The 25989-nt window shown below is 39.2% G+C and overlaps 1 protein-coding gene across 3 annotated transcripts in view; it reads right to left on the reverse strand.

Annotated features, from left to right (window-relative positions):
- FYN (FYN proto-oncogene, Src family tyrosine kinase) overlaps nt 1-25989 on the reverse strand; it is a 313617-nt gene that overhangs the window by 219915 nt on the left and 67713 nt on the right. Inside the window, exon 3 of one of the 3 annotated variants that reach the window (XM_044002170.1) lies at nt 7170-7234. The exons of the other annotated variants lie outside the window; for them this stretch is intronic. The gene's annotated coding sequence lies outside the window, so the exon portion shown is untranslated. The remainder of the gene's footprint in view (nt 1-7169; nt 7235-25989) is intronic. 3 annotated transcript variants of the gene reach the window in all.

Raw genomic sequence — 25989 nt, forward strand, 5'->3', positions numbered from 1 at the left:
ATATCTCCCTGATGATATCCTTGGAAAGACTTTCTCTACACAATTCTTCAACGGTCATATTTTGTGGCATATTCATGCCCACTGTGTGCCTTGCTATTGCCCTTTGGGTCTTCCAAAACTTTAATTCTAGAGAGATGATGGCATCCCACAAACTGAGAGAAATAAAGCATCACTGGTAGAATACTGATGAAGCACTGTGAGATTTCCAAGTCAATTCAGCCCTTTCTCTAGTTACTGCATCTTTCCAAAGCATATAAATATACTTACATGCACATACATGTATATAAGTATGCAAAGATAGATATGGTATAGCTATAGATACCTCCATATGTCTTACTTTCCTCATATGTAAAATGAAGGAGTTCAGCCGCTAAGTGGCGCAGTAGATAGAGCACTGAAATCAGAAAGACCTGAGTTCAAATCTGACCCCAGACACTTATTAGTACTGTGTGATCCTGGACAAGTCACTTAACCCTTTTATCCTCATTTTCCTAATCTGTAAAATGAGCTGGAGAAGAAAATGGCAAACCACTCCAGTATATTTGCCAAGAAAACCCCAAATGGAATCACAGAGTAAGACAAAACTGCAATAACTAAACAACAAAAATGTAAATGAAAACAACACTAAAAGGCATCAACATTCCAATTAATTTCAATGACCTTTAGGGCCAGATTATTGTTGATAAAACATACTTATTCCTCCTCTACTTAGAGAAGTTGTAGACTTTGGATGTATACACATACACATGTTATGTATGATGTATGTATGTATACATGCAAGTGTGTGCGTCTATATGTATTGTAACGATTAGAATGACGCCACCTGCTGGAGAGTTACTGTAGGAAAGCTTTGCCATGAGGAGAAGGTGTCTGAGGGCAAGCCATGCAGCTTTCTTCAGCGTCAGGAAGTGACGTCTGCTCGTGGTACTGTCTATCAAAGCTGCCAGCCAATTAGCTTGGAGCAGTGTGTGGGGGTGGTGTTCTCAGTTTCACAGGAGGTTTCTGGGAGGAGGGAGAAAGCGTTGGGTCCTTTTTGTTCCTGACCTCGCCATGGCGAGTCGGATGATGGGGGTCTCTTAGAAATAGTTAGATTTTTACCTCTCTCTGATCCTAATGCTCTTCAATAAATACTTAAACACTTAAATACTCTTGCTAAAGCTTACAATTTATTGGTGACCAGTTTTTAGATTTTAGATAGTATAGCTAGAATTTTAGCCCCTTACAGTATATATGTATAGACATGCATATACATGTACATGTGGCTATAATATACACATGCCAACATAAAGATATATGTGCACATGTATTTGTATATACATATAGACACATACATGAACAAATATAGAAGGTGGCCCCAAAGTCTTAGTTTATTAGGCTTTTAGGATACCACTGTGTGTGTACATACGTATGTGTACACACATACACAATATACATGTGTACATTAATGGACCGGCTCTAAAGGCTGTCCATATAACTACATATCACAATCTGAACAATAAGGATTCTTTACTCATTTGGTTTTTCCTGATATCCACATAATGTTAATTAGCTTAGAGAAGAGCTCCAGTACACTGGGAGTGAGTACTCAGAGATCCATTGACATACTGGATTATTGCTTCACCACAATTTTTTTCCTGTTTTCTCAGAACCATGTGAATAATTTAAATCTGAAGTAATACACCTACGTGGCATGTCACATTAGCATGTTCTGCAGTTATTTCAAACCATCATCTCAATTCTCTTAGTTGTTTCCAAGCCACAAAGTTGGCTTTGTACTTTTCAAATCTGAACAGTTTGCATTTTCCTCAACTTGTAGGTTGGCAATCATCAGAACACTTCTAATTTTCTACTGGCCTAAGGTCAAAATGCCTGCTACCCAACGCCCAATGGACTACATGTTTTCTCATTCAATTGCCTTTTGCAAAGGCCTAGCATAGCAACAGCATATGGCAGATATTTGACACACTATAGAAAAAAAACCCTACAAATGAGGAAAAGGGTTTTACAAAACAACAGCCAGGGGAAATGACCCTGGTTCACAAAATGCTCACTGTCCAGAACACCCTTACTGCATTAACCTCATTTAGGAACCAGGCCTTGTCTTGACAGTAAGCCTAGACACAATCTAGGTCAAATCTTGTTAAAAATGAACACCAGACGTTTACTCAAATTATGTGTTAATACTTCAGTTCTACTAAAGTTTGCTTGAAAGAAATTGTTTAGAAATCTTTTCATTATATAGGAATTTTTCATATGAGGAAGGTATGTTATAATGGACAGAGGACAAGACTATCTGGGGTCAAATCCTATCTCTGACACAAAATGGTTAAGATGACCTTGGGGTAAAGCCCTTCGCCTCTTAAGAAATTCTCTAAAAATCCAAATTATAGATCAGTTGCTGATCTGTACCTGTTGAGGAGAGTTTCTTCACTGGACATCTAGATCCATGAAATTACAGGTTTGGAGGGGAAAAAATGAGTGATGCCATGCTATATTTCTCATCAGCCAGGTAAGAATAATCAGCAGGGGGGCAGCTAGGTGGCACAGTGGATAAAACACCAGCCATGGATTCAGAAGGGCCTGAGTTCAAATCCAGCCTCAGACACTTAACACTTACTAGCTGTGTGACCCTGGGCAAGTCACTTAACCCTCATTGCTCCACAAAACAAACAAACAAAAACAAAAACAAAGAATAATCAGCAGCTCTCATTCATGAGATGTTTAAAGAGCTCAAGAAAATCCTAGACTGCTCAATGTTGTTCTTATTCCATGTTACAAAGACAAGAGAATGTGTGTGGAGACAGATACCAATCAGGTGAACTTTAAGAAGGGACTCTGGCTTTATAAATCACTTAAAAAAATTTGAGGACAAGGGGAAGGAGGGAGAGAAATCAAGTGATAATCCACTGATGAGGTTTCAAGTTCACTCCAAAAATGAAATGAAGAACCAAAACATAAAGATAGAAAGGAAAACATTTCTCAGCAGGAAACAGTAAATGAACTTTCAGAATCTTCTGGAGAAAGGTGAATAAAAAACTAAATCATGAGTCAGTGCACTTTTGACCTCCTCTTTGAATGGAACTATAAGAGGCAAGAGAGAACAAGGCATCAGAATTGGGAAAAAAGATTTGTATGACCTGAATCAGAGAAATTACGTATATACAGTATTAAATTAAGAAAATATAAATGACTTACAAATAGACCTTTTAATAGAAGACAAGACCTTCAAAGGCTTGTGACTCACTCATAAAGGAAGTCAACAAACATTTATTATGAAATGGCCTCATATGATGCACTATGCCAAGTAACAGAAACACAAAGGCTGTTGACTTTAATAGGAGAGATAAGGCACGGACAGGAACAATTATAATACACAGATAGAATATGATGAGAGGTAGAAGGAGAATGACACAGGATGCTGGAAGCAGGATATGGGGATCACTTCTAACCGAGCAGATAGAGGACTTCACAGAGGCACCTGAGGGGGCCTTCAAGCATGAACAGGTTTTCAAGGGGCAGGGATATGAGGAAGGGGTCCATCCAGGGAAAAGGTACAGCCTGTGCAGAGGCACAGGGCATAGGAGAAGGAGGGTGAGGCTAAGGAATGAGTTGTTTGCTAGATTTTTGAATATGCAAAGCCGAATGGTTTAAAATAAGGCTGGACAGGTAGGTCAAAGCTAGCTTACGAAAGGCCTAAAATGCTAAGCTTAGGAATTTGTATTTTATTCCATAGACAATGGCAAAAGTCACCAAAAGATATTACATGGGGATGTTGGAAGTTATGCCATTAGATCTGTGTATTAAAAGGGTGGGGTTGTCATGAAGGTCAAATGGGATATTATACATGTGCTCTATAAAAACAACACTGTATAGTATTTTTATAGCACTTCAAGGTTTGCAAAATGCTTTGCAAATATTATCTCATTTGATGCTCACAACAAACCTGGTAGGTAGGTTGCTATTATAACTCAAATTATACAGATGCGGAAATTGAGGCAAACAGTTACTTGCCCAGGAAGACCCAGCAAAGTTTAGTGTCTGAGGGCAGGTCTGAACTTAAGAGCACAGGACTGTGCCACCCGGTTGCCGGAATTTGTTCCAAAAGCCTTGTTCTATCACTAAAGGCAAAGAGTATTACAATGAAACGAATACTACTTCAACTAACATGGTCTCAAAACAAACATTCAATTCTAGAACTCTAGGATGCTGGAACGCAAGCAAGAATTCCAGAATCCAGCTCAGATCCATTGTGAGTGTGCATACATGGAGTCTAGTTGTGCCCATTTTTAGAAAGTATGAATGGAAAGCTGAAATTACAAAACAGATAAATTAAGGTGTGATGAGTCACATTATAAAAGAGTCCTCTGCTTTAGAAAAAGGTTCACAGTAGGGTTTCTTTCAAATTTGAGCTTCCCTGGTGTATGTAACTGACAAAACCATTCAATTTATGAAAATTTGAGTTTTCAGGAACATAAATGCTGCATAAAATGAAGCCTAGGTATATAAGATCACAAAATGGCCTCAAGATTCAAGATCTTCTGTTGTTCCAAGGAGACTTGCTCCTAGCAAGAAGTTAAAGAAGTTAAATACTTCTCTCCCCTCTTAAGTGGGTTGGTTCATTTTCCCCTCTCACTAGGTTTAGCTATTTTGCTTCTCCTAAATGAGACACAGAGAGCCAGTCTCCAAGCAAGGAAGACCTATGTTCAAGGCCCATTTCTAAGATACAATGCTGGGCAGCTAGGTGGCACAATGGATAGAGCACTGGCCCTGGAGTCAGGAGGACCTGAGTTCAAATCCAGCCTCAGACACTTACTGGCTATGTGACCCTGGGCAAGTCACTTAACCCCAATTGCCCTGCAAAAAAAAAAAGAAAAAAAAAAGATACCATGCGATGTGACCCTGAAACAAGTTATGTAACATCTTAAGGTTCCATGCAACTCTCCTAACACTCTAAGTGGTAGAATAGTTACTTATCAGCATTGGTAAAAGAAATTCCTTCACCAGGAGTTCCTTAAACCAGTGAAATCATAGGTCAAACCCATCTTCCTTCTTCTTCTACCCCCAACTGATCGTAAACATCTCAATGAACACAATGGAGTCAGTTTTGGAATCTGGTGCCAATGTACCCATTAGATTGTAAACTCCTTGAAGGCAGGGGCTGTCTTTTGCCTTTTTTTAATCCCCAAAACTTTGCACAGTGGCTGAAACAGTAGGCACTTAATAAATATTTACTGATTGACTGATACACTAGGATGTTGAAGGATTACAATTCTGAAAAGAAGAGAATGCAGGTACATACTTCTTAAGGTCATTAGAACACAACACACCATAATTTAATTCTAAAGCCTTGAAAACACCATATTCTAATAGTGGCAATTTGTTGACTATTTAAATATTTTCCCAACTATTAATGAAATTTGTCATTACAATTTCTGAATCCATAACTTGTAATGGACTTACTGAGGTAGGAACAACAGAAGTGTTTATGGTGTTAATTGTTCAAAATTACTTTAAAATTATACCAATCTTCATTCTTATGAAGAAATGATTATACGGAATTGAATATTAAGAAAAATAAATATAAAACATCCTTAGTAAATGAGTCATATAAAAATAAATCTGGGTGATCTTTTAAAAATCTTCTCCATTCATATATAATTAAACATATATCTTTTGATGAAATAAAGAAGCCCACAAAGCTAAATGACACTATAGAATGCAAATTTTTTGTTTTTTATAAGAAACTGTGAAATTTTATTAGAGTTTGTTATTCAAAAAGTAGTTCCCCCCAAACTCTGCCTATTATTATCTTTACCCTCTTTTTTATCATAAAAGTATTTTACTATTTTATAGTTACATGTAGAGATAGTTTTCAACATTTTTGTTGTTGTTGTTGTTTTTTGGGGTTTTTTTTGGTTTTGTTTTGTTTTGTTTTTTGCTGGGCAATTGGGGTTAAGTGACTTGTCCAGGGTCACACAGCTAGTAAGTGTCAAGTGTATGAGGCTGGATTTGAACTCAGGTTCTCCTGAATCCAGGGCCAGTGTTTTATCCACTGTGCCACCTAAGCTGCCCTAAACATTTGTTTTGAAAAGATTTCTAGTTCCAAATACTTCTTTCTCCCTCCCTTCCCTCCCCCCCCACCCTCTCTCTTCCCTCCACTTCCCCAAGACAACAAGCAATCTGGTATAGGTTATATATGTACAATCAAATTAAACATATTTCTGCATTAGTCATGTTGTGAAAGAAGAATCAGAACAAAAGGGGAAAACTTCAAAAAACAAAAACAAAAAAAGTAGAAACAGTATGGTTCAATCTGCATTTAGAATACACAGTTCTTTTTTCTGGATGTGGAGAACATTTTCCATCATGAGTCCTTTGAAATTATCTTGGATCATTGTACTTAGAATGCAAAATTTTAAACAAGGGTAACATGGTCCCCCATCATGGGTTTTGTATATTATTATTCTCCCCTGATAAGTGATTCTAACACTTTATATATTTGCTCAAAGAATAACATTTAATTATTAAGTGAAGTGAAACTAGTGGTTTCAGGTCCTCTATATACATCAGGCCAAGGGGGCAGATTTTACCCTGGTCTATTAAATTGCTATAAAACCCAAATATTGCTGGAATAATTTCCTTTTTTTCACCTGGACTTATTTCATTTCTTTTAATCACAAATAAAATTTTCACAACACATTTTCTAGGTGTGTGTGGGGGAACCCTGGGATTCATAATGGTAGATATTCTGCATGCTGTTGCTTAGTAGTTGTAATATTCTGTGTAGCCCTGACAGTTAGGATGAGAACTTAAAAAGTTCCTAAAGATATTCAGGATTCCTGTTCTGCAATCTCTTGTCCTATGATTTCTCATTCTTTGTGCCAGTTTTTCCCTTAACTGAGGCAAAGCTCTTGCTACATGCCAAACACTATGGTAAGCATGGGGCCCCAAATACGCTATGTAAATGACCTATCTGTTTCACCATTACAATGATGAGTTTAGTAAGAGCTGGTATTGTAAGAATCTGCATCTACTAATGCTTCATCTTGTCTTGTATTTTTCTTTATACCCCTAACTGACATACTAATTCTTTCCTGGGCTTGAGTCTTAATACAAGTCCCCTCAGGATCAGTGACCTCCATCTGTCAGCTTACCCCACAAAGACTTACCAGTTACTCAGTGAAGAAATGTGGGTCTTATTCTTTATATAGTCTCCTGTAAGGCTTGATTGAGTCTGAAAATGAATAATTTGTATTAAAAACCAATCGTTTCAATGATGCTTTTTGTTTCTAATCTGACATAAACAAAACATCCATGTGTGTCTTTGGGTTCCAACAAGGGCAGTGTGAAATTAATCACCAATAGTGCACTGTCTGGCCAAAACAATGTCAGCCTACAATTCTCGGCAACCTTTGGACGACAAGGAGCACGGCCAACAAATGTCGCATCAGAGTGTGTGAGCCTTGAAGAATCAGCAAACTGTAAGGTCTGTTAATAGAGGACACGGATGAACTGTTTACTGACAAGCATTTTCTTCTGGGTGCTATTAATCTGAATTACATAAATTTGCTGAAACGTGAGTCATAATTGCATAAATTTTATTTTGAGCCCATCTCAATACGTGGATTAGCCAAGTCAAGCGAGGACCATATATTCAGGCTATCTGATGCTTTTCATTGAGTTTTACCAACAAGTCAGAAAAAAAAAAAGGAAAAATGTATGTGGTGCTGTCTCTCCACGTGGTCTCAGGGATTTCAATGTTAATTCAGCATAAAGTAGAGAACTAGCAGTATCAGAGGCATCCAATCCAATGCACAAAGCGCTCTGAATGTTTGGTGTTGCACATCAGATGATAAAGGTGGCTGACTGGGTCTGGTCATCCCCACAGTGAGACTCATTAGGAATAGAATATTCCACCTTTTTAAAAAATATGCAAGATGAGCTCTACCGACCCAGCATCACTAAGTCATGTCTCTTCAGAAAGAAGTGTTAGGTTTGAAGAACTGGTGGGTGTCCAGCCTAGAGAAGAGGTTGAAGTTAGAGGGGCAGTAGGGATTTATCACTCATTTCCTACATCCCTGCCAGAATTCTCTACCCTTTTACCTTTGCCTCTTAGCACTCCAGCTCCCTTTAAAGGTCAGTTCCTGTGTCACCTCCTGCTCCTAAATGGGGTGAGTTCCTCATCCTTCCTCCCCAAATTACTTTACACTGATCTTGTACATACTCTCTCTACATGCTATAATCTACCTACATATGGCTAATTTTTTAGCCACAGGGGCAGACAAAGAACAGGCCTCTAAACCAGTAAGATCTGGCTTCAAGGCCTACCTCTGACATATACTGCCTGTGTGACCCTGGAGAAGTCACATTAAGTGACTCTGTTGGTAAGTTGCAGAGATGGTGCCAACCTGTGTAGGTAGAGTTTCTTTATATAGGAACTCTTTATCCTACTGAAATTATAGGTTCAATCCTTACCCTTATTTCATTTTTCAGTCCTATCTGATTCTTCATGACCCCCTTTGGGGTTTTCTTGGCAAAGATACTGGAGTGATTTATCATTTCCTTCTCCATCTTTCTTTACAGATGTAGGACACTGAGGCCACAGGGTTAAGTGACTTGCCTAAGGTAACACTAGTAAGTGTCTGAGGCCAAATTTGAACTCAGGAGTCTTTTTGACTCCAGGCCCTGGCACCCTATCTGCTAACTGTCCCCGTGAACACAGTAGGTACTTAATAAGTGCTTGTCAAGTTGAATTTAGCTGCCATGCTAAGACTAGCTTCTTCTAGCACTTGAGAGGCTATCAAGTAGAAGAGAAATTAGATCTTTTCTCCTTGGCACCAGGAGACAGAACTAGAAGCAAAGGCAGAAGAAGTAGTATGGAGGCAAAGAGAGCCTCTAGGTAAGGTCTTTAAGCAGAGACTGTATCAGAGTATTTGTCAGAGACATCTCAATGGTGAGATTCATTCATTCATTTATTTAATTTTTAAAGAAAATCGTATTTATTTTATTCTGAACTTAAAAAAAACAAAACAAGCATTTCCATAACATAGTAGAAAAGGAAAAAAAATAAGATTGTACACAAAACGGCAAATCTGTCATGTGCCACTTGCTATTCCTTTTAAATATATAATAATGTTAAGAGGTTTTGACAAGGTTACTACAGTTCCGTTCAGACTGAAGTTCTGTGATTCTGTGAGTTATGTGATCCCAAAGAAACCAGCTTACAAGATGAGAAGGTACAATACTCATGTGAATAGGAATAGACCCCGAAAGGATGAGATTGACTGGATTCATTTTAAACATGAACTAAAATCATCTCTCTTCTCTGTCAGCTCCTCAGATGCTGCTGAGTGGCCAACTCTTACTGCCAAAGTCATATGTCCCTGTCTACCCAGAGCTGTCTGCAAATCAGCCACAACTATTTCCTGAGGGATAGAAAAAAATCAACACAACTGCAAACAAACAATAAAAAACACAAACCATGATCTCATGTTGTCATGCAGTTTCTCCTCTAAATTTTGGCATGCTCCTCTGTTTCCCTCAGCTACTCCCCATTTCTACTCTCTCTTCCATGACCAGGCACTCCATCCTCCTACCCCCACTAACTTTATGCTTGGCTTTTTTTTTTTACAGGAAAGTTCTAAGTGAAGAAACTCTTTCTAATGTTGAAGGCCACCTCTTCTCTGCAACTTACATTCTTTGAGAGCACCCTAGAGTTCTTATATCTGATATCTACTACATTTTTTGGAGAGGGGCTGGGCAATGAGGGTTAAGTGACTTGCCCAAGGTCACACAGCTAGTAAGTGTCAAGTGTCTGAGACCAAATTTGAACTCAAGTCCTCCTGACTCCAGGGCTAGTGCTTTATCCACTGAGCCACCTAGCTGCTCCATGCTTGGCTTTTTGCAATTTGACTTCCTTGCTTACTAATCTATAGAAATTGCTCTTACTAGGGGAATCAATTACCTCCCACTGATCAATTTAGTGGCTTCTTTCTATCCCTCATTCTTCTAAACATCTTTTCCCACTGCCTCTAATATTTTAATCATTGCCCCCTCCAAGTCTTCCCTTTTTCTGGATAAATAACCCCACCATCTCCATTAACATTGTTCTCAGTCACCTCTTACTTTCTGTGGCTAATTCCTCCAACCCAACATGGTTAATATTGAATTTGCTGGGGGCAGCTAGGTGGTGCAGTGGATAGAGCACCGGCCCTGGAGTCAGGAGGACCTGAGTTCAAAACCGGCCTCAGACACCTAATACTCAATAGCTGTGTGACCCTGGGCAAGTCACTTAACCCCAGTTGCCTCACCAAAAAAAAAATATTGAATTTGCTAACATCCTACCTCAGCTCCTACATTTCTTGACTCTGACTTTCCCATGTCTATCAATGGTTCAACCAATTTCTTAGAGTTCCAGGTTCAAAAAAGCTTTCCTTTATCAACTATATTGAGTCAGGAAATTCCTATTCATTCATCCTTCAAAATGCCTCAGCCTTCATCATATTATTTTCCTACTTAAAAGATTTAAATTAGTTTCCTTGAAAAACAAACCCAAGTTCCACATCTTAGAATTCAAGACTTTCCTTAAACTGGTCTCTTCTCTCACTTAATCAGATCATATCTTTTGCTATTCCCCAATTATAGTCAGACAGCTCTCTTTACTATTCCTTCCCCTCTCATCCAGCTGTCCTCTTATGTACAATGTCTTATGCTAAATATGGTGGAGGATGCAAAGAAAAATAATACTTTCCACATGTCTGTGCTGTAGACAGTGATGAGCCACTGCAGATTTTTAGCAGAGGAATGATGAAAGCATACTTTGGAAGGATAAATTAAATAGGCATCTCACAGAATAGATGGGCGGTATAAGAAATGAACAGTAAAGAAACCTGTTAGAAGGGTATGACAGTTACAATTAGTGCAGTGGATACAATAACAGGCCTGAGGTTAGGAAGACTCCTCTTTGTGAGTTCATATCTGGACTCAGATACTTGCTAGTTGTTTGATCCTGGACAAGTCATTATTAACCCTGTTTGCCTCAGTTTTCTCATGTGTCAAATGAGCTGGGGAAGGAAATGGCGAAATACTCTAGTATCTTTACGAAGAAAAACTCAAAGTAGAGTCACGAAGAGTCAGATACAACTGATATAATAATTGCCTGTTGGTGGCAATGAAAAGGAAGGTGTAGGGCAGTTAGGTGGCCCAGTGGATAAAGTACCCGCCCTAGATTCAGAAGGACCTGAGATCAAATCCAGCCTCAGACATTTGACACTTGTTAGCTGTGTGACCCTGGGTAAGTCACTGCCCCCCCCCACAAAAGGTGTAAATGTCAGAGGCATACTGTCAGACAAATCGGCAGGAATTTGATGTCTGATTAGCTACAATGTTGAGAAGTAGCTAACAGTCAAAGATGAATTTAAGGTTTTAAATCTGGGTGAATGGGAGAACAATGGTCCCATTAAAAGATGATGGATTTTAATGTGGAAAGAACCTTTGATGTTCTATAATTTTCCCATATATGTTCTTCCTAATTGTTACACCACATCATAGGAAAGATTGTTGATTTGGTATAGAAAATGTAAGACTTAAGTTTTTAAAATATTAATTTTGAATTGATAGTGGATAATCGAGTTAGAAATATCCCATAGGCAGTTGGCAACATTGAAGCTTGGGTGAAGAGATGAGGACTGAAGTAATCTGAATAGAGGAACGAGGGAGTTTACAAAATCTCCAAGGGTATCTGTAAAGAATGTAGAATACCAAGGACATAATCTCAGGAACGCGCGTAGTGAAGGGGTGGGAAAAGAAAGAAGAACCTTTGAAGGGGTAAGAAGACTGGCCAAGGAGGCAAGAAGAGAACCAGAACAACTGAGGGAAAAAAATCAAAGGAGGAAAGGATTACAAGGAGGTGATCAAGGGATGCACTGGTGTCCAATGTTGAATGGAACTTTTTAGCACTTGCAGTCTATTATTCTTGCCATGTTTTTCTTTATGGTTACTTTAGTGAATCTTTACCCCGCCTCCATCTAGCCACAATCACAACCCTTCCACATCCTCTTAAGCCTACCAGCATTTCTACACCAACTTCTTTGTGATTTTCAGGTTCTTGGCTTCTTTGCAGTCAATTCTATGAGCACATCATTTTGATCATATTGCTTGCCATCTTAGGAATGGCTTCCTAATTGCCTCTTAAAATAAACTAAAATGTTTCTCAAGACCCTATGTCATTTAGCCTCTCCTTTCCCTTCCTGTCTGAATTTCCTGCTATATTACAGATTCCTGCTTTTGGCTCCTTTAAAACCATTCTTTAAGCCATTTCTCCTTTTTGACCTCTCACTGTTTACCCAAGAGTATCTCTGTACCTAAGATCATTCCATTCCCTTTAAATGGGAGGGCGCCTTTCATCAGTATTCCCTTAAGCCATGTATCCTACCTTTATGACATTTTCAAGAACCATCTTTAATCTTTAAATGCCTTCTATGTCAGGCTCTATATTTCTCTGATTCCCCCATGAAGCCATTATAGATGGATACTGAGTGGTTTTAGTTACTCCAATCACTACTCTAATGAACAATAATGATGAGAGTGGACATATATCTAGCACCTTTGTCTTTCAAATGCATTTTCATAATACCTCTTTGAAGGCAAGTTGTACAACTTTCATTATCCCCACCTTTTTAATGAAGTTTGAGAGGTTAAGTGATTTTGTCCCAATTTCCACAATAAAAAGGTATAAATTTCAGAGCCTGGATATGAACTGATCTCTCTCCTATAGTACCATGAGCACCCTCTGTAAGACTATCATTAATTACAATATTGGTATAAATATAGCATATAGCCTATGCTCCCCATTCCTGCTAACAACAACAACAAACCCTGGCTGGCATTTAAAACCTGATTGTGTGATCTCTGCATTCTTAGTGGCAAAATAACAGTTAGAACAATGAAAAAGTTGAAAAAAATGTAAAAGCCTCTATATTAACTGAAAATACAACTGAGCTATTAAAAGTACCAGATAGGGGGAAGCTTGGCGGCACAGTGGATAAAGCACCAGTCCTGGATTCAGGAGGACCTGAGTTCAAACCGGACCTCAGACACTTATTAGCTGTGTGACCCTGAGCAAGTCACTTAACCCTCATTGCGGCCCCCCCCCAAAGTACCAGATAAATGAAAGCCTTACAAAATCATAAGCAGAATGTACTAAGCTCTCAAATCTAGCATTTGAATTTGAAATGCAAGGCCTTGCTTTGCTACTGTCTTCACAGGGTTGTTGAGGGACCAAAAGAAAGAAGACACATAAAGGACTTCTTAACCTCAAAATAAATAAATAAATAAATGCTAGCTATCTACCACCACCACCACCACCATCATCATCACTGTCACCGGGCTTCAGCTTTGTCATTTGGTTAAAACTTTTTTTTAATTTAAAAAAAGAGGTTGAACAAGATGACCTGTAATGTCCCTTGTACCTCTAAATCTCTGATCTATGACCATCCACCCCTGAGCATAATAGCTTAAGGATACATTCTAAAGGCTAGTTGCTTCATCTTCACAAAATATTATACAGCCATGACACAAATTTGGAGAGCAGCCCATGCTGATCAGATGATAGATATTTTCACTGGTTTCTCTGTAAATCAGGGCTATTAATAGCAGAACGTCCGAGCTAAATAGGAGCTATCAGTAATGTGGCACAAATTTTATCTGCCAAGCCTCACTTTTATAAACCTCTGCTATCTGCCTACTGAAGAGATACTGTATTATGGCACTGTTTACACAACCATTATGCATTTATGCTCCCTTTCAAAGATAAATGATACATTTAGAGAATGAATTGCATACAGAAACTATCTGGATTGGGAGGATGCCAAAGCAAACGGCTGATTTAACCACAAAATCCCCCACTGCTAGTGATCTTCCCACCAAAACAAAGAAGGTTATAGACCCTTCCTTTGTATATCTGGCAATCTGACCATGAAAAAAAAAAAAAAGAGTGAATGATGATTGTCTTTAGAAAGAGTCCTTGGTAATTAATTAAGTGTTCCTTATAAGATATATGTGTGTTTCTGTATGTACATGTTATATATATGTGTGTGTGTGTGTGTGTGTGTGTGTGTGTGTGTATGCTTCAAGGATCTATGGTTTCACTGGTGTAGGTATTTCTTTTATCAATACAAGTCATAATATAGAGGTCTCATAGTGGTCTTTGGCCCCCATTTAAATTTTTTATATTAACTTTATTTTTTCTCTCTCATTTAAAAGAAAAACAAAACCCTAGAAATAAATATGTATAGTCAAGCAAAACAAATTTCCACATGGGCCATGTCCAAAAATGTAAGTTTCATTCCGCATCCTGAACTCACCAGACTACTAGGAGGTAGGAAGCATAGTTCAACAGCAGTACTCTGGAATTTATGATTGGTCATTGCATTGATGAGAATTCTTGAGTCTTTCAAAGTTGTTTGTCATTACAATCCTGTAGCTATGGTAGAATAGCTCAATAGCTATTCTTGTATACTGCAAGATTACAAAAGAGCTATTGTGTTGCGGAATGGAATAGCTCAAAAGAAACATGGGATGTGCAAATTTGGAGACATCTTCATTCAACATGTTCATATGAGCTATTTGTGCCTGACCTGTGATAGAGGCTTTTGAGCTCATATTGGTCAGAAACAATGTACCCTGACAACAACATCGTGGTTATTTTGGTCTTCAAGCACAAAAGAAACCAACCAACCAACCAACTATGGAAGAAATTATTTTTTATTGTTTGCTTACTCTATTCTGTATCAGTTCATATAAACCTTCCCAGGTTTTTTCTGAAACTATCCCTGTTACCACTTCTTACAGCATAATAATATTTATGGGTACTCTCTATCCTTATTTCCAGTTCTTTGTCACCATGAAAGGAGCTGCTCTAAATATTTTGGCATATACAGATGTTTTTCCAGAGTAGGTAGTCTTCATGGATTGCCAGGGACAAAAATAAATCCATTATTTGGTGGCTAACCCTTCTGGTGATAAGCCTCTTACCAGTTCCTTAACTAGGATAGTTTCTGGATGACCAATGTACATTTTTTTTCTGGGTCTCTGCTCAAAGCCCTTTTAGCTCCTACTTCACTGAACTGAGCTTCAAGAACCCAAGGTCATACCCAGGTGCCAATGGAGATCTTAGAGTAGGTAATTAAGAATTTAAATATAGGTATGACTAAAAAGATTAGAATGCTTAAAGCTGAATTCAAGTGATAAAATTTGTCATTGAGTTCACAAGATGTCCCAAAACTATGGGAAATATTAAAACTAACGAGGAAGTCCTCCCTTCCCTCTATTTTTAGACAGCTAAAAAGATTTGAAATAGAAAATATCTTTTCTTCCCCTTGATGTCCTATACACATACTGACTCTGTTGGCAAACATTTAATTTGAATTTTTAATGTCATGTTAATATAACAGACCTCAGCTAACTGTTACAAGTGTCAAAATATGTGTTTGGGTAGGAGGCACAAATTAACTAAGACATTTTAAAAGGAAAGCATGTTAAAGGACAACAAGATTCTCAATAAAAATATAAATACACTGAAGCCAATTTTCAGTTTATCAAAAATTCCTCAGCAAAAAAACTCTTCTTCATTTGTAATAGAACTACACTATAAAGCAAAGCAAAATGAAACCCCCAAAACTCAACAATGTCATTAGAATTCTATTTTTAATGATCTGGTCATAGCACATCTCTAGGTATAGGTACAAGAATAGCCTATGTATTAACTGTTGATGGTCAACAGTACTCAATCACATGAAATTTTTTTTGGTTTTTGGTTTTTGGTGAGGCAATTGGGGTTAAGTGACTTGCCCAGGGTCACATAGCTAGTAAGTGTTAAGTGTCTGAGGCCAGATTTGAACTCAGGTCCTCCTGAATCCAGGGCCAGTGCTCTATCCACTGCACGACCTAGCTGCCCCGTGAAATTTTTTTAATCAACCCTGAGCCCCTTGAGATAACATACCAATCAAAGACATAAGGTAGCAAAGCTCTTATTACTTATCCCCACTCATTCACTACTCAAGAGAAACAGATTTTCTATTTCATTTCTCACCTTCATCCATGCCTTTCTTCTGGTGGCTTCTCAAATCTGGAATGCACACCCTCTTAGAACCCTTAGTTTCCTGTAAAGCACAGCTAAGAGACCACCTCCTTCCTACACAAGGCCTTCCCTAATCTCATCCCACAACCTCTCCCCCTTCCCATTGTTAGTGATGTCATTTTGGTCCTCTTTGAAAATGAAGGAGAACAACTACCCAGCCAACCAAACAATCTTTTGAAATTACTTTGAATGCTACACATATCTTGAGTACATATTGTGTCAGTACAATAGAATATAATTTCCTTGAGGACAGGAACTGTTTCATTTTTGTCTTTGTAACACCAGTGTCTGACATATAGTCTTGCATGTAGCAAGCACTTAATGAATACTTCCTGGGTTGAGTTAAATATGATTATTACTTCCCTAAATGGGGCAGGGTGGGGGGGGGGAGGAAGAAACATTATGTTGCAAGCTTTCTTTTGAAGCTTTATTTTTAAATCTGTTTCAAAATGTAAAGTATTTATTTATAGAATGATTCCTAAGAATGTCCCCTAGTAGGGCATTATTACAGAACCCATCATAAGCTCATTTCACATTCTTCTTTTCTTCATCTAGAAAGGGGTACTCTGGGTGGCAATGAGTGTTCACTACTTTACTTTCACATCCTGATTTCCCCCTCATTTGGAAAGTGAGGTAAGAAGGCATTTGTAAGAGTCCTCTGCGTACTTTTTTTGTGAGGCAATTGGGGTTAAGTGACTTCCCAGGGTCACACAGCCAGTAAGTGTTAAGTGTCTGAGGCCGGATTTGAACTCAGGTCCTCCTGACTCCAGGGTCGGTGCTCTATCCACTGCGACATCTAGCTGCCCCTGCATACTTTCAATTAACCTACCACAATTCAGAGTGAGAACCCTACACTGTTAAGAAATAAGAAATGGGAACAGGTATGGCTTTTCATTATGAGGTGTTTCCTATAAAAATTTTTTTCCCCACTCACTTCTACTTCTCCTTTTCTATCTATAGAATGTCTTCTCTTTTTTGTTCTTGACTTCCTAATTCTTGGCTTTTGTTAATTCTCCCCCCTTTGCTTCCTTCTGTCTATTGCCTGCTTCTCTCTATCACTCACTATTGCTCAGGGTTCCCAAATTCTATTTAGGGTGATCTGGGGTGAAAGTAAGAAGAGGAAAGCAAAATGGCTGCTCATACTACTTAGATAATCTCAGTTACCAACTACAATAGACTTTTAGTGAGATGGGAGAAACACCAGGTCTTATCATGTATTATAACCCTTTGGGGGGTGGCTTTTTCATCTGCTCCCAAGCTATGCCCTTCGGATCCCTGGAAACTGCCATTTCACCCTTTGTTGTACTCTAAAGACCCTTATGATCCACCTTACTACTTGGCCCTTAGGACTTCCAGGCTGGCCTTTTTATCCACCCTACAGCTCCATTTTCTTGTCTGTGCTGTCTCCCCCATTAGAATGAGAGCATCTTGAGAGTAGAGACTGTTTGGCCTTTTCTATTTGTATCTCCAGATTTAGCAAAGTGTTAGGCACACAGTAAGTCCTTAAAATGATTTTTCATTAATTCATTCCCTTATTTTTCCCCCTTAATCTGTAATAAACTTACAACTGAATGTTCTCCTTTCATTACTCTAACCCCATTCAAAATGAATATTTGTTGTTGGCAATATATGTTCTCACCACTAAGGCCAAATCATAAATTCCTAGCATATTGTAGTCAGAAGCAACCTTAGAGGTTATCTAGACCAACCTCTTCAGTTTATAGACAAAGAAAAAGTCTTAGAGAGAAGAAGGGGATTCCTCTGCCACTGCAAATGAGATTCCCCTTGGAGCCCTAATGAGAACCCTCAATAAGCATGATAACAAAACATCAGAGAAGATAAAAGCAAAACAGTCCCTAGTCTCAAGGTGTTCCTTCACATTCTAATTGAAAGAGACCCTCACATATAAGAGACTTCAGCTGTGGTCATTTTTCTGTGTCATTTGCAATGCTAAGAGATACATCTTTACATTTAAAATTCATATAAATGGAAGCCCAAGATAAACTTTCAGATGTGCTTGAGCATTATAGGGTTTCCATGTCCACTCCAAATGACACTTTGGTTTAGTAGATAGAGCACTGGACATGGAATCAGGAAAACTTGAGAGTAGATTCATGACTGAGGAAAACATTAATTTTATGGTGCCAATAGTAGTTATGAGTGCAGCGGGAAGAGCACTAGATTTAAGGTCAAAATACCCTCATTCAAACCTCACTTTTGTTGTTTTTGTTTTTGTTTTGGTGAGGCAATTGGGGTTAAGTGACTTGCCCAGGGTCACACAGCTAGTACGTGTCAAGTGTCTGAAGCCGGATTTAAATTCAGGTCCTCCTGAATCCAGGGCCAGTGCTTTATCCACTGCACCACCTAGCTGCCCCTCCAAGGGGAATCTTTAATGGAATATCATGTTCAGGTGTGTCCATTACAGATGACTCTTTGCTTCTAAATAAAATGAAGGTTCTATGCCATAAACACAGGGATCAAAAAGGCCATTTTACAGTTACCCACTCCTCCATCTAGAGTTATGTACAGCTCTCTTCTGAAATAGATTAAACTACCTCTGGATTCAACATTAGGGATTATGGTTCATCACTTGATAGCTCTAGACTTTCTGCAACAGTGTAGGATCTTACACTTCAGAGATGATATGAGGAAAGAAGAAGTGAAAAAAGAGTAAAGACTCACTGAGGAGATCTTTATTTGACACTCACTGAGGGACTTTATTTGGGGAGGGAGGATGACTAATGGCCCCAAAGTTAGGAAATTATTCCCACTACTATGTTGATTCACTACTGTGTGACTCTGTCAAATCATTTAACATCTCTGTGCTTTAGTTCCTCCAGCAGAAAAAAAAGGGGGGAGGGTGGAGAGTGGGGAAGATAATACTGTAAATCACACACATAATTCTTGCTGTATCATTTGTCACTCTAAACAAAATAAATTCTTCTTTATGTTTTACTTATGTCCCACCTATTATCCCTTTAACCCTTCTGTCCTGGGTCAAAATAAATCATGAACCATTTCACTAGAAATTCTGGGAAAATACGGTTGATCATTGAATGATGGTCGGCCAATGAGAGAGACCAAATCTCAGTGCAATTTTTTTTTTTTTTGGTAAATCCTGGCAGTCAGAGGGAATGAGTTAGCACACTTACCCCCTGAAAAGGGAAGCCTCTCCTATTAATCAATGGGTGTACATCTGTGGTGCCTCTCATCTCAGGATCTCAGAGAGCACATGAAACCCTTGTAGCACAATAGGAGGTATCATTATCTCTGTTTCGCACTCACAGAAGTTAAGAGGCATTCTCGCAGACAGTTTCAGAGTATGTTTACACCTCGGCCTTTCACTAGATTCTCCCCACCCATATCAGCAAGAGGATGGCAGTACCCAACCAAGGTCTTAAGAAACAGAGTCTGACTGTTGCTCACGAAAAGATTCTTCTTTATGCTACTTATTTTCTTAAAGGTTTATCCTAATTCCTTTCTGACTCACAGCCACTTCCAAGCATGGTACTAATCAAACAAGAAAGAAGCATCTGCTATGGACCAACTATGCTAGTTGCTGTTACAAAGGCAAAAAATGAAATAATACCTGCCCACAAAAAGCTTAAATTCTACCAGCAGAAAACAACATATACACAAATAAATAATGTAGAATATGTATCAAATGAATACAAGGTAAGTGTGGTTAGGGAGGGCACAAGCAGTCAAGGAGACTGAGAAAGGCTACACAGCATTTGATCTCTATGCTAGGTTGAGCAACAAGTCATTCTCATTACTGAATTGAGACCATTTGGGTTGTCCGATCTATTGTCCATTGTACCAGGCCATTGGTTTCTCCTATATCATCACTACCAGGATCATCAAGGTGAGTTTTAGAGAAGGACTAGGGATGAGAGATACTAAGAACAGAAACTCAGTGATAATAGAACTGTTGATTTATTCTTTGTCCACTTCACCAAATTAACCCTTACCTCCTCTAAAAGATAACTTAATTCAGTCCAAATTCTTAACTAGTGAAAGCACTTAAAATTATACTCCAGGGGCAGCTAGGTGGCGCAGTGGATAGAGCACTGGCCCTGGAGTCAGGAGTAGCTGAGTTCAAATCCAGCCTCAGAGACTTAACACTTACTAGCTGTGTGACCCTGCGCAAGTCACTTAATCCCAATTGCCTCACTAAAAAACAAACAAACAAACAAAAAAGAGTACATAGAACAGGGGCAGCTAGGTGGATATTGAGGGGATATTCATCAATTGGGGATTAACTAAACAAACTGTGGTATATGATTGTAGTGGAATATTATTGTGCTATAAGAAATGACAAGTAGGATGATGTTTAGTGAAATAAGCAGAACCAGGAGAACGTTGTGTACAGTGACAGCAATATTGTTTGATGAAGAACTGTGAATGACTTAACTATTCTCAGCAATACAATGATCTAAGACAATCCCAAAGGACTAATAATGAAGCCAACTATCCAGCTCCAAAGAAAGAACTGATGTTGATTGAACACAGACTGAAGCATGCCATTTTTCACTTTATTTCTTTCATTTTTTAAATTCAATTTTTCTTTTACAAGATGACTAGGTAATGTTTTTTTTTTAAATAATTGCACATGTAAAACCTATATCTGACTGTTTGCAGCCTCTGGGAGCGAGGAAGGAGAGGCAGAATTTGGAACTCAAAACTTTAAATAAAAATGCTTATCAAAAAAACCCAAACAACTCCAAGAAACAAACAAACCATCAAATCCAATGAGTCTCCCCTACTCTACAGTTTTATTAAATTTCCTTTTCTTAGGCCAGGATTTCTTTACTTTTTCTGTATCTTAAATGAAGATGACAGTTTGAATCAGTGGGACTACTGTTCCATCACCCCATGCCAAAACTTTGGCAAACAGCTTTGAGTTTTAAAAATTCCTTCAGCAGGTTTCCCTGTACACACTCTATGATTAGGGCCCTCTCTTTCCCTAACTTCCTTTCTCTGAATAACTAACTCCACCCTCTTGATGGAAGCCTTACGAAGGAACAACATAAGACCAACATCCTGGAAATACTTGTTTGTTGGTTACTTAGAACAGAAGGAAATCCGGCAGTCATTTCTTCCTATCTCTCAAACCCCTGCTGCCATGCCCCTTGGACTCTCATACTGATTCAGCTAATAACACTTTCATATAAAAAGACATTCTCTGAGAATGGAAGATGAGGAAATGCAGGATTTACCAGAGAATTAAGTGAAATAGGGGAAGTAACCCCAAATTAAAAAAAAATTTTTTTTTTTAGGAATAACTCCCACCAGGGGTTCTGTACATAATATAAAAGCAGCATACCATATCCCATAGGATAAAAATATCAAGATTACATACATATTCTTCACACACACACACACACACACACACACACACGCACACGCACACGCACACATACCAGACAATGTTTAACTCATGTTGGTTGACTGGAAAAGGACAAAATCCTCTAGTCATTTTTTTTCTGCTTTTGGGCCCTGACTATTTGATCTGATCATGTGGCTTCCCAATTCCCTTCCCCCATCCAAACAACTTGGCCCATTGATAAAAATATGAAAAAAAAGTCTGAAAAGAAGCCTGATGGAGAATGAAATAAGCAGAACCAGGAAAAAAATATACATGAAGATAACAAAAATGATAACAGCAACAACAAAGAAACCGAGGAATAAAAGATGTAATTCCTAGGTTTTGTAGGAACCGGGGGAAACCTTTGGGTGTAGAATAGTTCACATATTGTTAGACTTGACTGGAGTATTGGTTAGTTTGGTTGAACAACCAATCTTCATTTTCTTTTATTCTTGATTATAGGGAAAGCTTCACTAAGTTAGTAAGGGGAAAAAGAGATACTTGGAAATGAAGGCAACACAAAATGGAAAGCTACTGAAGGGAATGAAAAGCTTATTCTTTTAATTTCATAGAAATAAAAACAAGAATCTCAGATTCCTAATTTGCCAATTTCCAAATTAGCTCAAGTTTAATATTATTACCTAAAATCAGTAGAAGTGAGGTTTTAGTGACAATTCTGTCTCTAAGTAGCTATAGACTTTCAGTAAGCCCCTTCAACCTCTCTGGGTCTCTGTTTCCTCACTGGTCTTGTAGACCAAAGCTTCTTAAACTTTTTTTGCTGACGATCCCTTTTTGCCTGAGAAGTTTTTATGCAACCCTGGTTATATAGGTATATTAAATGGGTACACATAACCTTTTACTGTTGCCAAATTTTTCACGATCTCCACATTTAGCTATTCAACCCCATATGAGGTTGCAATCCACAGTTTAAGAAGTTTTGCTGTAAGACCTCTTAAATTCAACATCTCCAGGGGTGGCTAGGTGGTGCAGTGGATAAAGCACCGGCCCTGGATTCAGGAGGACCTGAGTTCAAATTATGCCTCAGACACTTGACACTTACTAGCTGTGTGACCCTGGGCAAGTCACTTAACCCCCACTGCCCTGCCCCCTCCCCAAATTCAACATCTCCAAAACGAAATCCTTTATCTTTTCCTCAAACCCATCCCACTTAGTGAACCAGACTCACAACCTATGTGTCATCCCCGAGTCCTCACTTTCTTTCATCCCCCAATTCCATTTCTACTTTCATAGAATCGCCTGTCTACACCCTTTTCTCTCCTTTGACACTGCCTCTCCCCTGATACAGGGCATCATCCCCTCATGCTTGGACTACTGCAACAGCCAATTGGTTGGTTTCCCTTCCTCAGGTCTCTCACCACTCCAATTCATCCTCCCCTTAGCTGTTAAATTGATCTTCCTAAAAACATAGATCTCATGATATCACCCCCCCCAAAAAAAAAATTCCAGGATCAAATATGACATCTGTTTGGATTGTAGCTCTCTGAAAATAATCAGGCCTCTTCCTACCTTTCTGGTCTTCTTAAATGTTACTCACCCCTACATACATACTCTGCAATCCAGTGATACTGGTGTCCTTGCTATTCCTCACACTCAATAGGCCATCTCCCTACAGAGAATGTTCACTGTCTCTCCAGACCTGGAATGCTCTCTCTCTCCTAGCTTCCCTGGCTTTCTCCAAGTCTCGGATAAAGTCCCACATTCTGCAAGAAATCTTTCCCAGTCTTCCTTAACATTACCGCCTTCTCAGTGAGACTCTCTAATTTATCCTGTACAGTTGTTTGCATGTTGTCTCCCCATTAGAACATGAGATCCCTGAGTAGGGACTATCTGTTTTTTGTCTTTCTTTGTATCCTCAGCACTTAGCAAAGTGCTTGGTACATAGTAGGCTCTTAATAAATCCTAGCTGAAAAACTGACTGACTGTAAAATGAAGAGATGGGACTGAGTGACCCTTCTAGATCTATGATTCTTCTTTCTTATGTTTCTATTAACCTCACAAAGACAGATATTTCACCTGGTTTCTTTTATATTATTATTCTCTTCCTTTCAATTCTATCTCCCTTCCCTTCCCAACCCCAAATTAAAATCTCAACTAATAATCCAACTATAGGAGAGGCCCAATAAATGCTTGCTGGTTGACTGACTGAATCAGCTTCCTGAGGCTTTAAGGAAGAGGTGGAATTTCAGGAATGTTTGGGGGATGGACAGCTAAAGGGAGGCACCCAAACAAAAGTTGGATGGCACACCAAAGCAAGCAATAAATGGGGAATTGGGACTTATTCTATAGTGTCAATCCATCAAGCAAGCCCTGTTGGTAAGATATATTGGGGAGAGAAAAAATTAAAAAAAAAAAAAGAGAGAGACAGAAAGGCAGTGAGCAAAGAAACCAATGTAACAGGTGCTCTGAGGACTAGCTAAGGAGTGGTATGGTAGAGGGCAGCTAGGTGGCATAGTGGATAAAGCACTGGCCCTGGAGTCAGGAGGACCTGAGTTCAAATCTGACCTCAGACACTTAACACTTACTAGCTGTGTGACCCTGGGCAAGTCACTTAACCCCAATTGCCTCACCAAAAAAAAGAGTTTAAGGAGTGGTATGATAGAAAAAAACAGTTCGCTGAAAGGATTTCGGCAGTCTGGATACAGATAACCAAGGCTACATGACACCAAGGTTGTGGGAGCAAAGATGGAGAAGATGGGGTCCAACAGGGAGAGATTACAAAGCAACAGGTTTTGGTGATAGATTAGAGATGTGGCTGCTGTCTTGTTTTGCTTAGCCCCCAAAAAAGAAGTAAACTGTGAAGGGGTTAAATTTGGGTGTGATGTAAGGGAAAACTTTCTAACATTTACGACTATTTCGAAATGGAAAGAGTTACCTCAAGAGATAACACGCTTGCCATCACTAGGAGTTTCCAAGCAAAAGATGAATGAGTACTTATCAGGTATGTAAAGGAGAGGCTTGTTTGGAAATCAGTTGGACTAAATGGTCTGCAGGGTCCCTTCCGACTCTGAAATTCTGTGGTTCTGTGCCTTGAGACTTTTCCAACCTCATGAACCCCATATTTCTTCTACCCCAGGATTTACCTTAATGACTTCCCCACCTGATGATGTGGTTGACTTTACCACCCCTCCCTGTAGGACTTAGATTCTTTGCCTCACAGCTTTGCCTAAATGAGGGGCTTCAGTTTTTCTTTTATCCCCCTTTAATATGTTCCCTGAAATAAAAATTAAGGGTATATTTTTTAAAACTACTAATTACCATAGATTTTAAGATAATGTGCAAAAAAGAGAATTACAAAATTATAGAACTCTGAAGAGTGTATTTTTTGTTTGTTTGTTTGTTTTTTACAGGGCAATGAGGGTTAAGTGACTTGCCCAGGGTCACACAGCTAGTAAGTGTCAAGTGTCTGAGGCTGGATTTGAACTCAGGTCCTCCTGAATCCAGGGCCAGTACTTTACCACTGCGCCATCTAGCTGCCCCCAAGAGTGTATCTTTAAACTATATGGCGGGGGTGGGGGTGGGGGGAAGCAGCTAGGTGGTAGATAAAGCACCGGCCCTGGATTCAGGAGGACCTGAGTTAAAATCCAGCCTCAGACACTTGACACTTACTAGCTGTGTGACCTTGGGCAAGTCACTTAACCCTCATTGCCTCTCCAAAGAAAGAAACTATATTAGGGGACAAATATGGTAGTGTTTTATATAATCATACATTATAACCCATATCTGACTGCCACCTCAGAGGGTAGAGGGGAGGGAGGGAAAAAGGGATAAAAATTGGAACCCAAAACTATAAAGAAAAATGCTTATTACAAAGAAGAAAAAAAAAGAAACATATAGAGGGGAGGAATTAACAGGATGCCCCTCTTAGAATAAGCTGATCACCAAAAACCTCATCATCACACTATTTAGCTCAGCTAAATACCTTTCCAACTCCCGCAGATTCCTCTCCCCTCTGGCTAGAGGGTGTAGCACTAAATGTCCTCCAAAGCTTTTCTTTATAAGAGGACTACACCCAGACTCTCTAGCTAACTCTCTGCTTCCCATCAGCAGCTCTGCTTTGTTTGAACTCCCAAGGAATATGATACTCCTGTGCTGGGTCACACACCCCCCCCCCCCCCCCCCCCCCCCCCCCCCCCCCCCCCCCCCCCCCCCCCCCCCCCCCCCCCCCCCCCCGTCCCTGTCTTTCCAACTTCCTTTTCTGTGTTGTCTTCCCCATTCAAGTCTAAGTTCCTTTTCCTTGAGGGTAGGGACTGTCTTTTTCTTACTTGTATCTCCAATGCTTAGCACAGGGCCTAGCACACAGTAGGCACTTAATAAATGTTTATTGATCAAATCTGGCCTCAGACACTTGACACTTACTAGCTGTGTGACCCTGGGCAAGTCACTTAACCCTCACTGCCCCCCCCCCAAATGTTTATTTAATCGAAATGAATTTTTCTTATTCCCCCCCTCCTGACTGACTAAA

Source organism: Dromiciops gliroides, chromosome 4 (genome assembly GCF_019393635.1).
Source record: "Dromiciops gliroides isolate mDroGli1 chromosome 4, mDroGli1.pri, whole genome shotgun sequence".
Lineage (NCBI taxonomy): Eukaryota > Metazoa > Chordata > Mammalia > Microbiotheria > Microbiotheriidae > Dromiciops > Dromiciops gliroides.